At 40.8% G+C, this 14,470-nt stretch overlaps 1 protein-coding gene across 1 annotated transcript in view; it reads right to left on the bottom strand.

Moving 5' to 3' along the window:
- The window catches only part of LOC139409332 (neuroligin-1-like), a 270,255-nt gene that overhangs the window by 195,331 nt on the left and 60,454 nt on the right, over positions 1 to 14,470 (bottom strand). The window lies entirely within an intron of this gene.

The raw sequence follows: 14,470 nt of genomic DNA, 5'->3' as shown, positions 1-14,470 counted from the left end.
AAAATAATAAAGCAGGAAATAGGTCAGACTGCAGCAGAATAAACCAAGACAGGATTAATTTAGTGAGTAACAGCACAAAGACCACTGCAATGGACTGTACTATAAACACGACACAGATGGACAAACAGATAGACAGGCACACAGAAAGACAGACGGGGGCACAGAAAGACACACAGGCACACAGAAAGACAGACGGGGGCACACACAGACACACAAGTTTGACAAAGCGCTAGTCTAGACACATGCGAGCTAGATCAAGCATGTGTAAGCAGAGAGCAGCACATGAAAGAGTGAGATACACAGTATGACCAATGAAAGAGGCCTTCTCACAAATCACTCAAACTCATCCTGCTTATGATCATGCTCCTTCATGACAATACGGTACAGGAAAACCAAAACAGGGGAGCAATGAGAGGCAGGGATGGGAGGGGGAAATGGAAATGCTCTGTTTTCTGTTCATTCTATTAAAATAGTCCAGTCATTTATTTTCCTCTTGTCTTGTAGCCAGAACGCTAGAGCAGTAGGCAATGGCATGACACCTCTATAATTTGTAGCAACATTCTGGAGAAGAAAACAGAGGTTATTCAACACTGGAGAGAACATTTGGCGTAAACATCCCGTTTCACCCAGCAGCCATGCTGAGATTGATTTTGTGAGATACATGACAAAAAATGAAAACAGTTAAGAGTAAAGTACACTGTAGCCTACCTTATCGGAACACATCATTAAACCATCACATTCTCATAAGCTAAGGTAAGGCTTATAAAGCAACTGAACGGAGATGCTGGAGCAAGGCACTGCAGTGCCCTGTGACATGACTGTGCATGGCTGTCCCCTAACTGAGGGGATGGTTGGATCATATCAGTCAGGACGGCAACATGACAGCATGCTGTCAGAATCACGTCACTCCTAAACTCCAAGTGACTGAGGGCCAGGCCCTGCACACTGACTTTTCAACCCCTCTGACCCCCTTGGAGTACTGAGCGCCTCAACACTTTTGTGTCGCACCTGGTTCCACTGCACTGATTAGGGAGACTCTGTTTTTCTGTCTTTCCCAGTATTTATTTTCTCTTTCTCCCTTTACCTCAGTCTACCTTTCTCTCCCTCTATTTACTCTGCTTCTCCGTCTGTCTAACTGCCAAACTGTTTTCCTGTGCCGTTGTCTCTGTCCCCCCCCCCCCACACACACACACACACACTGTCTGTCTCACCAGTAATGCTGTCTCCCAGTCAGATGATAAATTGATTTATTACTGCAGCCTAGCTCTTACACACCCCTTCCAAATGAATTTCCATATCCCTCGTTGTGCCGATATTGATTTGTGTTCATCTCTGACTGATAAAGTGCAACTTCACGCTTGAGTACTCTGTAATGCAGAAAAAGAGGTGGGCTGGTGAGGCGTGCAGCAGGCGGCCGACTCCGGGGCTCCTGGCCCTTAACACTTTAATGCACTATGAACCCTGAGGCTCCAACCAGATTAGGTCATTAATGCTTTGAGCTCAATTGATCTCACATTGTGCACATGGGCATCCATACGACACATTCGTCAAGGATCTTAGGCCTATCCAAATGGAAACAAACCAACTCAATCAATCATTGATTTGACCATAAAAACAACGGGCTCTCTAACATACAAAAGCCAATGAATCTGGGGAGTAAGTACTGACCTTCGACAGTACTGGCTATAAAACATATTGTTGCATGAACAAATATTTCACATCCTTTGATAAATTCCTGAATGTCTATGGTGAAATATAGCCTGTATGGTGAAATATTTCATACAATGCAGTTTGTGCCATAACATTTTGATCAAGAGCAGAATATACAAGAACTTACCTTTCAAATCAAGTCCAACAGCACAACTCATTCCCAGGGGCCGAGTGAGTCATGAGCCTGGTGCCCATGGGACACATGTAGTGCAGTGTACATGGCTATACAGCCAATTACAGGGCTCACAGCTCTGTGGATCTCTTTGATCAATGACTCAGGACCAGGTGGTACTCAGGAACAGGACACTACTGAATACATCCACCCATGTGTTGTGCACTTGATGCAATGCCATCCTACTCTATTCAAATGTTAGAGGCACATAACAGAGAGAGGCTGGCTCTTTGACTGACTGACTCACACTCTCAAAGCAGAAACAAACACAGATGAAAAACAAATGCTCACAGGTGTGGCTGGGGAGGATTTGACTGCATTAACATTCTAAAACAAAATAGTAACCTCAACCTGCACTCATCATTAAAGGGGCAATCAGCAGTTGGTGTATACATTTTTTGACTTATACATTATTGATATGGACCCATTGATTCTTGAAGAATATAACTTGTAAATGCCCCATGAGCTTAGTTCAACTATCGTACCCCATCAGAACACAAAATATAAGCTTGTTTTACTCCAATGTTTGTAAATAAAGTAAATGTAAACACTGTATTGCCTCAAACCATGGTTAAAACTATCATTTTGATATCTGGATGGTCAGTCCTTGCTCTACACTCTACAAATTAGGCGTTCAATAAGGGTTTTTCTAAGATCCTCAAAGTTCTTTGAAGAACCTTAAGGTTCTAAGCACTGAAAATTGCCCCCAATAGGTTCATTGAGGAACCTCGTTAGTTGGTGGGCGTTCTTGCAGGAACCTAACTGCCCAACTGAAACGTTTGGATTTGAATTTCAAAGGATAGCAGGTGCAGGCACTTAACTGAAAAATGTAAAGGTCTCAATTTAAAGGGACGGTTTGTCCCTTGAATGATGTAAATTGATATTGTTTTATGGTGATACCACCTATCTTTTCATATTTGTGCAAATCAAAATTCAATGGATAGCAAATCAACAAAGAGGTAAGAATATGTAGGCTATAAGAATATGTTGAAGGCAAGATGTATTGGGTGCAGACGACTGAACTGCTCACTTTTGCATCCTTTTCTGCAAGTATACAAAGACGAGGAGGCATACACACAAGTATGTCAATTGGTATGTTATGCAGATCACATGTATCATCCTCCTCCCTTACCTCTTCAATGAATATCCGATAGGCCTCTACATTATGGACAAGGTATGTGCATGAAAACCATTATCAAAACAGTTCATTCACATTTTCCACAAAAACCAAGGTATGAATATTGTCGTGCATGTTTTGTTAATCATCTGTATAATTTAAAAAAATGTGGATTCACAGACTTCATCTCTGATGAATTTAACAGGAAACCTGTTCGATCACCATGCACTGAAAAATCATTCTGGATATGGATACAGAAAACATCAACACATTAACATCAACACGCCAGAGGATATACCCATTGAACTTGGGGCTCTGCTGGGAGTTCACCTCATCTTTAGATTGGTTTTATTCTGCTTTGCCACTAAAATAACAATAAACACTGAAAACTAAAATATGGTGTTATTGTTGTTATTGTTATGTATATTATTATTATTATTAATAATAATAATAGGGGGGGGGGGGCAGTTCATCAAATTAACCCCAAATGTTCTTCAAGGATCCATTAAAAAGGTTATTTGAAGAACCCTTTTAAATGGTTATTCGAAGAACTTATAGGGGTTCCCCCACAGTTTCAACTTGAAGAACCTCTAAAGGATACTACAGGAACCTTTTGTTTTTAGCGTGCATACAGTACTCATTGACTTTTTCCAGATTTTGTTACGTTACAGCCTTATTCTAAAATGGATTAAATAAATACAAATCCTCAGCAATCTACACACACTACCCCATAATGACAAAGCGAAAACAGGTTTTTAGAAATACCTTATTTACATAAGTATTCAGTCTTTGCGATCAGACTCGAAATTGAGCTCAGGTGCATCCTGTTTCCATTGATCCTCCTTGAGATGTTTCTACAACTTGATTGGAGTCCACCTGTGGTAAATTCAATTGATTGGACATGATTTGGAAAGGCACACACCTGTCTATATAAGATCCCACAGTTGACGGTGCATGTCGGAGCAAAAACCAAGCCATGAGGTCGAAGGAATTGTCCAATGGTCCCTCAGACAGAGCTCTAGAGTTCCTCTGTGGAGATGGGAGAAACTTCCAGAAGGACAACCATTTCTGCAGCAGTCCACCATCAGGCCTTTATGGTAGAGTGGCCAGACAGAAGCCACTTCTCCGTAAAAGGCACATGACAGCCCACTTGGATTTTGCCAAAAGGCACCTAAAGACTCTCAGACCATGAGAAACAAGATTCTCTGGTCTGATGAAACCAAATTTTAACAGGATGTTTTTCAGCGGCAGGGACTGGAATACTAGTCAGGATTGAGGCAAAGATGAACAGAGCAAAGTACAGAGATCCTTGATGAAAACCTGCTCCAGAGGGCTCAGGACCTCAGACTGGGGAAAAGGTTCACCTTCCAACAGGACAACAACCCTAAGCACACAGCCAAGATAGTGGCATCGGGACAAGTCTCTGAATGTCCTTGAGTGGCCCAGCGAGAGCCCGGACGTGAACCTGATCGAACATCTCTGGAGTGATCTGAAAATAGGTGTGCAGCAATGCTCCCCATTCAACCTGACAGAGCATGAGAGGATTTGCAGAGAAGAATGGGTAAAAACTCCCCAAATAAAGGTGTGCCAAGCTTGTAGCGTCATGCCCAAGAAGACTCGAGGCTGTAATCGCTGCAAAAGGTGCTAAAGGGTCTGAATACTTATGTAAATGTAATATTTCAGTTTTTTATTTGTAATAAATTAGCACACATTTCTAAAAACCTGTTTTTGCTTTGTCATTATGGGGTACTGTGTTCAGATCGATGCAGATTTTTTAAATACATTTTAGAATAAGGCTGTAACCTAACCAAATGTCGAAAAAGTCATGGTCTGAATACTTTCCTAAACTCTGTCTATGAATTTGAGAGTGCTTATATTTCTCGAGCACCATCCCTCAGCTTTTTAGCGAAAAACTTTGTTATTGTTTCAGCTGCTGACTGTCGCTTTAAGCCAGCTATGCATGCAGCTTTCAAGGCTCTGTAGATGCAAACTATACAGGTAGGCAGGGTAGAGAAGACCACGTGACTACTATTGCTTTGCAGAACACACATAGTATACAGATGACCCTCTCAGCTGGCTGCCTGCCTGCCTATGACAAGGTTTCCCTCACGTCTAGGCTAACATGTCGAGCCCAAGGCAACTAACCATGCCATATGGGACTAAAAACCTCGGCAACCGCCCTGATTTTCCTTTAGTTCTAACCCAGCAGCCTGTCTTTCCTACTGTCTAACTATGCACCCTACTACTGGTCACACCTGCCAGAGAGAGAGAGCATTCTCTACCCTCATAGAAGGGAGACATACTGTACTAAAATGTGTGACGGCTAAAGCACAAGATGAGGGGGAGAGGCTAGGATGAAGCTTTCGTTGACAGGACCGATTACCTCAGAATTGAACAAGATGCATCTAGAACACACTCCCATGGAAGTTAAGGCTTATTTTCCAACCCGCACTTTCATATACAGTACAGCTTGTAACATATGAGAACTATGTCAACTGTGTCATACAGAACTCAACCCTGTTGCACTCAGCTATTTAACTGGTATTGCACATCATCCCCATCTTTTCTGTTTGCTCTCTTCCATGCTAGTGAGAGAAAAAGGATACTGTATCGGCACAGTGAGACCTGACATCAAACATTTCTTTCTTCAAAAATAATTTGTAACCATTCCAGCATGAATATTTCATGATGCTAATTGAATGTGCTTCAGTGTAGAGGTCTGCGTGGGACTGATTTCTTCATCCCGCCCGCACCCGCAGCTTTTCATACTGCACCCGCAGCCTTTCATACGGCACCCACAGCTTTTCATACTGCACCCGCAGCTTTTCATACTGCACCCGCAGCTTTTCATACTGCACCCGCAGCTTTTCGTACTGCACCCGCAGCTTTTCATACTGCACCCGCAGTTTTTCATACTACACCCACAGGTTTTCATACTGCACCCGCAGCTTTTCATACTGCACCCGCAGCTTTTCATACTACACCCACAGCTTTTCATACTGCACCCACAGCTTTTCATACTGCACCCACAGGTTTTCTGTCCAACTACAACTGCAAGAACTGGTCCCAACCAGCCATGGTCTCAGCAATTTTGTGCCCTATAGGCGATATCAAAATGCTCAAAAATAACCTAAGAAATAGCCTGAGTTAAATTGAGATTTTCACGTGGCCCATTATTACCTAGGCTATATGACAATATACTTGACGGATTTGGAAGAAAAGCAGAGTTGGGGAGACTTGCACTTTTGCAAGCTATTTTTATAGCCTACCTTTTAGAAGTGCGACGATTTTCAGACATTTCCTTGGAAAGATAACTGCCAGTGATTCTACAACCATGCATAGGCAGCCTACTCTATTTCAATGAGACCACATATACAGTATACGCATTTTTCATTATTCTATACGTAAATCCGAGACACTTCATTTAGTATGATATGTTACATTTCGTATGGTATGTATTCATTTGTGGATGTCCATCATCCATTACTTATCAAATGTTATGTATTACAATGTGTATGATATGTTAGGAATTGCCATTAGTCCAATAGGTTACATTTGCACAATGTATGATATGTTACGAATTCCAATTTATATTTGCTAACGTTAGCTAGGTGACTAGGTGGTTGCCGTTAGCAAGCTGGCTAATGTTAGCTGGATTAGGGTTAAGGTTAGGAGTTAGGTTAAAAGTTAGTGTTAGGGGAAGAGTTAGCTAAAAAGATTAAGGTTAGAGTTAGGGGGAGGGTTATCTAACATGCTAAGTAATAAAAACAAGTTGGTAATTAGCTCAAATGCTAATGCTAGTTTGCGGTAATGAGATTGGACACAACCTTTGGATTGCTAGTCATTTGCATTATACTTGTCATATGTAAAACCACTAAATGTAACATATCATAATTTCAGTGTCACGTATTTCCTATGTTATGTCTAGTCTGAGACCAGGCTGATCTCACACACCCAACTAGAATAGGAAAGGTAGGCTACTGAAGGTGAAGCAGCGACAAAGATTAATAATGTGACAAAGATGTGCTTTTACAAAGCAGAAAGATGATGTTTCCAAATAATCTGTGAGACCAAAAATATATTTTCATCCCAAAATAATATGTCTGACCGCCCGCAACGTGAAAAATGCTGACCGTGCGGCAATGATCTCTGTCTTGACCCGCAGCCCTCTACTGTGTGTTTTCTCCCCTAATGAATCAATACACATACCTATGCTTTTATATACCTATATATTCTGATATATTTGACATGTACTGCACACTCAGTCACTGTGTAATACTGTGTAACATCAGTCACAAATGGTAACAACTGGAGATTCATAAATATTTGATTTCCGTAACATGGCTGACATTCTAACAACTGATGACAAGGGTCTCTGGACCCAGTGAAAAAGGGTCTGATGCTGGGTTTCAAATATCAGTAGTAAATGCCAGCAAAAAATTTATTTTCTTGGAATCCCCCCTGGGGAGAGCAGAGAGGACCTGGGGACCCAAATGTCACAGCGCCTTTGGATTGTAAAGGTGCTGCTGCTCATTAGAGCCAGCCACTGACAGGATTTAAAGGCAGGTAACATCGATGTGTGTGTGTGTGTGCACGCAGGGGGGATTTCATTAGGAGCTGTCAGAATGAGAACAGGGACATAGGAAATGACACACCTCGTAATAAGCACCCTTCCTGTTGAGGGGAAGTTGCCTGGAGAGGGGGTCAGCGACACCGCATCCTGCGAGGAGCACATAGCAAGATCAGTGTTTCCCCTATATAAAGTATGTAGAAAAGATAATGGACTTATATATGTTTTAATAAGATCATCTTTGAGAACTGACAATCCCCAACATAAAAACCAGACAGTCAGGGATAATCTAAAATCATGGAGCCCCCATTGATTTTGTTATTATGCTTGAGTCACTCAGATAGCATAAGAACAAGGTATAAGCCATGTGGGAAAGTGTATCACTGCAGCAAATTAGCTTTAAAGCTGCAAATTGTCTCTCAGTCATTTGGCAATTGAAGGAAGAAAATTAAGGAAATTAGCTTAATTTTTTTTTTTTTTTTTTTTTATTCTGCGGAGAAGAGGACGACCTTTGAAATGCGCCATTGGTCACACCCACTTTGCCACTGCTGCTGAAAAAAATCCTAGGGGAAACACTGAAAATAAATAATCTCACAGGAGCATGTGCTGTAGCAGCTCTGTTATTGGCCAGCCGAGTGTGGGCATAATCATTCAGGCCTTGACCATTTGATCATGAAGAGTGGCATCTCCATTCAATATAAAGTTAAGTAAGCACAAGGAGAGGATAGACTTGAGTGTGACCAATTTCCCAGCAGAGCAAAATATTGATCCAATTAAAAGTGCAGATACAGATAGTGCTAATTGTACTGGAATCACAAGATGTAGTATTGGCAATGCATGATGATTTTTGATCAATGCTTCACATGTTCCTATAATCATTGATTAGTATGCCCCACTGCGCATAAATGATGTTCTTTCTTGTCAATTTATATGTTCACTCATTACACATACACACCTTTTTTTTTATTTGGAAGCAAGTCAGACCATTTTTTTAGGGTGAAATTCTATGCATCCATTCACTATAAAGTACTCTTAATTTTTATCCTAAATTGCTTGAGGTGTCCTGACTCAACATCTTGTAAAGTTTTAAAATAATATACAGTACCAGTCAAACGTTTGGACACACCTACTTATTCAAGAGTTTTTCTTTATTTTTACTATTTTCTACATTGTAGAATAATAGTGAAGATACCAAAACTAGAAAATAACAAATATGGAATCAAGGAGTAACCAAAAAAGTGTTAAACAGATCAAAATATATTTAAGATTTTAGATTCTTCAAAGTAGCCACCCTTTGCCTTGGTGACAGCTTTGCACACTCTTGGCATTACCTTAACCAGATTCACCTGGAATATTTTGCCAACAATCTTGAAGGAGTTCCCACATATGCTGAGCACTTGTTGGTTGCTTTTCCTTCACTCGGTGGTCCAACTCATCCCAAATCATCTCAAATGGGTTGAGGTCGGGGGATTGTGGAGGCCAGGTCATCTGATGCAGTACTCCATCACTCTCCTTCTTGGTCAAATAGCACTTGCACAGCCTGGAGGTGTGTTGGGTCATTGTCCTGTTGAAAAACAAATGATAGTCCCACTAAGCGCAAACCAGATGGGATGGCGTATTGCTGCAGAAGGCTGTGGTAGCAATGCTGGTTAAGTGTGCCTTGAATTCTAAATAAATCACTGACAGTGTCAACAGCAAAGCACCCCCACACCCTCTCACAAAGACATGGCGGATGGATCCAAAAATCTCAAATTTGGACTCATCAGACCAAAGAACACATTTCCAGTGGTCTAATGTCAATTGCTCTTGTTTGTTGGCCCAAGCAAATCTCTTCTTCTTATTAGTGTCCTTTAATAGTGTTTTCTTTGTATCAATTGAACCATGAAGCCCTGATTCACACAGTCTCCTCTGAACAGTTGATGTTGACATGTTTCTGTTACTTGAACTCTGTGAAACACTTATTTGGGCTGCAATTTCTGAGGCTGGTAACTCTAATGAACGTATCCTCTGCAGCAGAGGTAACCTGGGTCTTCTTTTCCTGTGGCGATCCTCATGTGAGCCAGTTCAATCATAGGGCTTGATGGTTTTTGCGACTGCACTTGAAGAAACTTTCAAAGTTCTTGAAATGTTCCGTATTTAATGACCTTCATGTCTTAAAGTAATGATGGACTGTTTTTTGTCTTTGCTTATTTGAGCTGTTCTTGCCATAATATGGACTTGGTCTTTTACCAGATAGGGCTGTATTCTGTATACCACCCCTACCTTGGCTCAAATGCATTAAGAAGGAAAGAAATTCCACAAATTAACTTTTAACAAGGCTTGCCTTTTAATTGAAATGATTTCCAGGGGACTACCTCAATGAAGCTGGTTGAGAGAATGCCAAGTGTGTGCAAAGCTGTCATCATGTCAAAGGGTGGCTACTTTCTAGGATCTCAAATATAAAATGTATTTAGATTAGTTTAACACTTTTTTGGTTAGTATGTGATTTCATATATGTGATTTCATAGTTTTGATGTCTTCACTGTTATTCTACAATGTAGAAAATAGTAAAAATAAAGAAAAACCTTTGAATGTGTCCAAACTTTTGACTGGTACTGAATGTATATATTATTTTTACAAATTGTATCGGTATGCATCTGTTTGTCTCACTTTGATACATCAAAAGGACTTGAGAAAATCAAGCGTGGAGATGGCTGTGGTTGAGTTAGATGTCGCCCTGAGGTTGAGCATGTGAAATCTACCATAGATAACGACCAAACAAGGAATCTTCCAGACACTGAGCTAAACAACCTTACGAGGTGCTGCCACACATAAAACAACCCTCATGAGTCAAATAATTTATTAAACATAAATATTACTTTCTGGATGATCTGCTTATGTATTCATTTTGTATCCGCCATTGCCAGGGATGCAGCCTGATCAAATTGGTTTGGTTCCTTTTCTCTCAACTGGGCCTTTTATGTCGCAGCTAAATGGAGATTCTGAGACCGTTCTCTCCTTCTCTCTCTTGCTATCGTTCTGTCCGTCAGTCTCTCCCCCTCTGTATTTCAGTTTAGGTCTGTCTGTGTCTGTTTATCTGTCTAGGTTTCTTTCACTTTCTCATTCCAGTTTAAGTCTCTGTGGATGCTCAGAGTGATTCAGGAGGGGCTTGTCTTCAAACAACTCCTATCTACCCACATCCTGACACCTGTAGACTACCCCACTCACTAGCCACACCCCATGGCCCTGACTAAAGGCCAAACCCAACCTGCAGCTAAACAATGCACCTACTCCTAAACAACATGTTATGATGTTATGCTAGCTGGATGCTCGGTCTCTAGACTCCAGATGAGTTGTACTCTGACAGGAGCTGGACAGCCAATGTTCATCAGGGTTCTAGCCAAGGCTCCCAACATGACACAGAGCACGGAGCATGCTTCTGAAGCCAGGCCTCAGCGAGGGGAGGTGAGATGATGAGGAAAGGGAGATGTTCAAAGAGGCCCCGGCACCAGCGGGACAGCAAACAGGCTAATTTGCCAGTGTATTCTATTTTCAAATCATTTCAATTTCAAAGCACTGCATTACCATGCGGCGGGGATGAAAGAGAGGACTGCAGTGCGTTGCTCAGCTCTGCCATCAACATCCCTCAACCCCAGCCCTCCTCTCCTCTCAAACAGCACGTCAGCAGAATTAGGCATCATTTACCAGCTCCAAAATGAATTCAAACACGTGCTCTTTCTCTCATTTTGCAGTGTGTGCACTGATGCCTTTGATTTGGACCTACAAATTACAAATTTAGCTTTTAATCAATATTTCATCTCTCCCATCTGAGAACCTGCATATATCCCACTCTAACTCACAAAATGCCGATCCTAATGGTTGCAAAGGGAAAAGATTTTGGAGTTTGGATATGACGTATCCTATGAACTGTGTACAGTACTTGGAAAACAATCACAAAAGTAATGCAAAGTTGTTTTTAAAGTTCTGAACGTAACAGTGTTGGGGCAGGGCCCAGAGGGGTTGGAGTTTTCTTGCTTTACTTAGTCTTTAATTTTTTTTTGTCCTTCTCATAATCATAAAGGGAAACGTGAACTTGGGATATACTTATAGCAATTAAGATTACTTTTCCAGTCTACTTTTAAGAGACCATTAAGAATGTTAGGTTATGTAAAAATAATAATCAGTATTGTCACTGATAGGAACTAAAGCTGTGCCCATTACCTTTTGAGAGAGAGGCTTAAAAAGCAGGCAACACAATGACAGAGAGAAGAACAGGTCCACAACATGGAAACTGCCTTGCCTTTGCTATTACTGTAAGGCTGAATAATGGATGGCTCCAACTCCCCTTAATGTTCTCCAGGAGAGGTTTTGTATCTATCATCCCAAGCACCAAGTTCAATCCCGTCTCATCAAAGCTAAATTTAAACTTCGTCATCCACTTAAAAAGAACGGCACTTTTCGGAGGGTGAGAAGATGAATAACAGTGGAACGAAGGTTAAAAGTGAACGATGCATCTTGCCAGGGAGACAGGAGCATTAGTAAACCAAAGCAACAACACCCCAAGGTACATTTTATATCAATATCTCCTGCTTGTTTTGAACCCCTCCCCCCCAAAATAAAAAATATTTTAAAAATGAACATGCAAAAATTTAAATAGAGCAGCAATATCTAAAGAGCGATAAGATGAAGAGATTTTCCTTATGACAAAAAATAATCATGTTGATTTTGGATTTCCTCCAATGTTCTTCTTATCTCCGCTCTCTGCTACTGTTTGTGTTTCTCAGTGAAATGTAGTACAAAACCACAACAACAACAATCCCCTGACGGTCTACTATACAACAATAGATTGGCACAGAGGAGAAGCATTCGCTGTCAAAGCTCACTTGCAAAGAATGGAACACAATTGAGAAATAAAGCAGTATGCTAATTAATCATCAAAGCATTGTTTTCCTGCAGTTTTACCCTCACAAGGAGGATGCCGATTTCCATTAACAATCCCCCATCTACTAACTACTCTATGAGTCTACCCATTAAACTGCAAACCTTCTCTTTCATCTAACCAAGACCAAGTTGATTCAGTTAAGAAAAGTTTAAAAAGTGGGAAGGAATCTTTGCCGAACTCTATCACTGTTACAACTAGTCCTAAGCCTATTTCTCTGTATCTCCTAGTGTATACCTATGGTAAGGTATCAGAATAATGTTACTGCAAGGCAATAATCTTTGCCAAACTACCACTGTCACAACTCTCTCTTGAGTATCCCCTGGTGTCCACCTATGGTCAGAATGTTAGTGCACGGCATAATGCTGAATCAATATCCTCCATTTTCAGATCACTCAATTACATCAGCAGCACCCAAGCCTGGCTAATTGATCTCCTCCTTCCCTGTTTTCAAGTTAATGAGCACATCTCAGCAGCATTGCATCCGGACTGAACAACAAGGCCACTCATTTGGCCAGCCTGGTACACTATTGGCTGGCTCCACCGATCGGCTGAATGGGGAAACATTGCAAAACTACATCACAATTAATCATCTTCGATTTCTAATTAAATGTACGAAAAGGGAACAGTCTGATTATATAGGGGCAACCAATTACAGTGAACAACAAATGCAACATGTAAAGTGTTGGTCCCATGTTTCATGAGCTGAAATACAAGAACCCAGAAATGTTCCACACGCACAAAAAGCTTATTTCACTCAAATTTTGTGCACAAGTTTTGAGGGAGTGTGCAATTGGCATGTTGACTGCAGGAATGTCGACTTTTGCCAGAGATTTTAATGTTAATTTCCCTACCAAAAGCCACCTCCAAGGTTGTTTTTTAGAATTTGGCAGTATGTCCAACCGGCCTCACAACCGTAGACCACGTGTATGGCGTTGTGTGGGCTAGCGGTTTGCTGATGTCAACGTTGTGAACAGAGTGCCCAATGGTGGCGGCGGGGTTATGGTATAGGCAGGCATAAGCGAACACAATTGCATTTATTCGATGGTAATTTGAATGCACAGAGATACCGTGACGAGATCCTAATGTCCCATTGTGAGGGGGGCTGATCTTTATTCCCAGTCATGTGAAATCCATATATTAGGGCCTAATGAATTTATTCCACTGGACTGATTTCCTTATATGAACTGTAACTCAGTAAAATCTTTGAAATTGTTGCATGTTGCGTTTTTTGTTGTTGTATATTTATATATATATATATATATATATATATATATACAGGCTACCTGGGGCGGCAGGTAGCCTAGTGGTTAGAATCTACCTGGGGCGGCAGGTAGCCTAGTGGTTAGAGCGTTGGACTAACCGAAAGGTTGCAAGATCGAATTCCCTAGCTGACAAGGTAAAAATCTGTCATTCTGCCCCTGAACGAGCGTTGGACTAACCAAAAGTTTGCAAGATCGAATCCCCTAGCTGACAAGGTAAAAATCTCTTGTTCTGCCCCTGAACAAGGCAGTTAACCCTCTGTTCTTAGGCTGTCATTGAAAATAAGAATTTGTTCTTAACTGACTTACCTAGTTAAATAAAGATTAAATAAAAAAAATATAAACCCTGGATTGCTGATGCTATGCATTGGCCATTTATAATAGCCTAGTTCTCTTTACCGGTCGGCCATATTGGCACTCCCCAGTAGGAGTAGTCCTCCATAGGAGTGAATGGAGTTCTACACTATTTCAATTAAATGTTTCAAGGACAGAATTACATGTATTTAAGTATTTTGGATTTTTGTAGTGGACACAGTAACATTTAAAATCTCCCAGAAATGATACTTTAAGGAATCATGTTTTAATGTTTTTTTTTATGTTTTATCTGTATGCTTATCTCACATAATATAATTTCAAGTATGCATTAAGATGTCCGTAATATAATAAGTGTGGTAAAAACAAATGTAGACATTAATAAATGCATTTCTATAGCTTCCAAAAT

The sequence above is a fragment of the Oncorhynchus clarkii genome, chromosome 5, assembly GCF_045791955.1.
Source record: "Oncorhynchus clarkii lewisi isolate Uvic-CL-2024 chromosome 5, UVic_Ocla_1.0, whole genome shotgun sequence".
NCBI lineage: Eukaryota > Metazoa > Chordata > Actinopteri > Salmoniformes > Salmonidae > Oncorhynchus > Oncorhynchus clarkii.
The sequence above is the reverse complement of the archived record's forward strand: the minus strand, read 5'-3'. Positions and strand labels throughout refer to the sequence as shown.